Source organism: Sinocyclocheilus anshuiensis, unplaced genomic scaffold, assembly GCF_001515605.1.
Source record: "Sinocyclocheilus anshuiensis isolate Anshui unplaced genomic scaffold, SAMN03320099.WGS_v1.1 scaffold326, whole genome shotgun sequence".
Lineage (NCBI taxonomy): Eukaryota > Metazoa > Chordata > Actinopteri > Cypriniformes > Cyprinidae > Sinocyclocheilus > Sinocyclocheilus anshuiensis.
The window spans coordinates 579,749-580,428 of record NW_015546098.1 but is presented as its reverse complement, the minus strand read 5'-3'; the positions used below and the strand labels follow the sequence as shown (position 1 = coordinate 580,428).

At 26.0% G+C, this 680-nt stretch overlaps 1 protein-coding gene across 1 annotated transcript in view; it reads left to right on the top strand.

The window, feature by feature from the left end:
* Positions 1–680, top strand: part of LOC107700305 (lipopolysaccharide-responsive and beige-like anchor protein) — a 251,983-nt gene that overhangs the window by 101,847 nt on the left and 149,456 nt on the right. The gene's annotated exons all lie outside the window — the stretch shown is intronic.

Here is a 680-nt window from a genome sequence, read left to right as displayed (position 1 = left end):
GCGAGATTAATGTAAACACAGCCCACTGTGAACATCCTTGTAATTCGCTTCAACCTTTTCGAACTTTATGAATGATTATTTTAAGTTCAAGTGGTGCGGGGGGAATCAGTTTTTTTCCGTTTAAATTTTTCTGGACTGCTTTTTAATGGTTAAATTTAATTTTATTAATCAAAAAGCATGTCTAATTAATTTAAATCATGAAACTTAAACAGTTTAACATCAATTTATTAAAAGTTTCACAAAAATGACATGTTTAGGGCCCAAAAATGTTTTATTGTTTCCAATCTTATGTTTTATTGTTACCAAATTATGTGTTTTAGCATGTCTAATTATTTGAAAGCATAAAAACAAGTTTCATTTATTCTTACAATAGCCTTATGATTTTTTCCCGCTCAGAAATTATTTTATTACAGTGTATTTACTGTACATTTTTAAGGCATACAACATTAATTTAATTTATCTTGTAATTAATGAAAATTAAACATTTTACTTTTTGGAAAATAAAGAGGATTTAATATTACAATTAAAACATTGAATAAATATTGTATGATTATTCCTTAAAAATAAGGTTTTAATAATTTTAGTAGTAGTAGTAGCCTATTACGTACATTCTACTGAACAATAGTAGGCTATATTTCTGCTGCAATGTCTTCAAGTTAAACCGAACTTTTATTTTGACG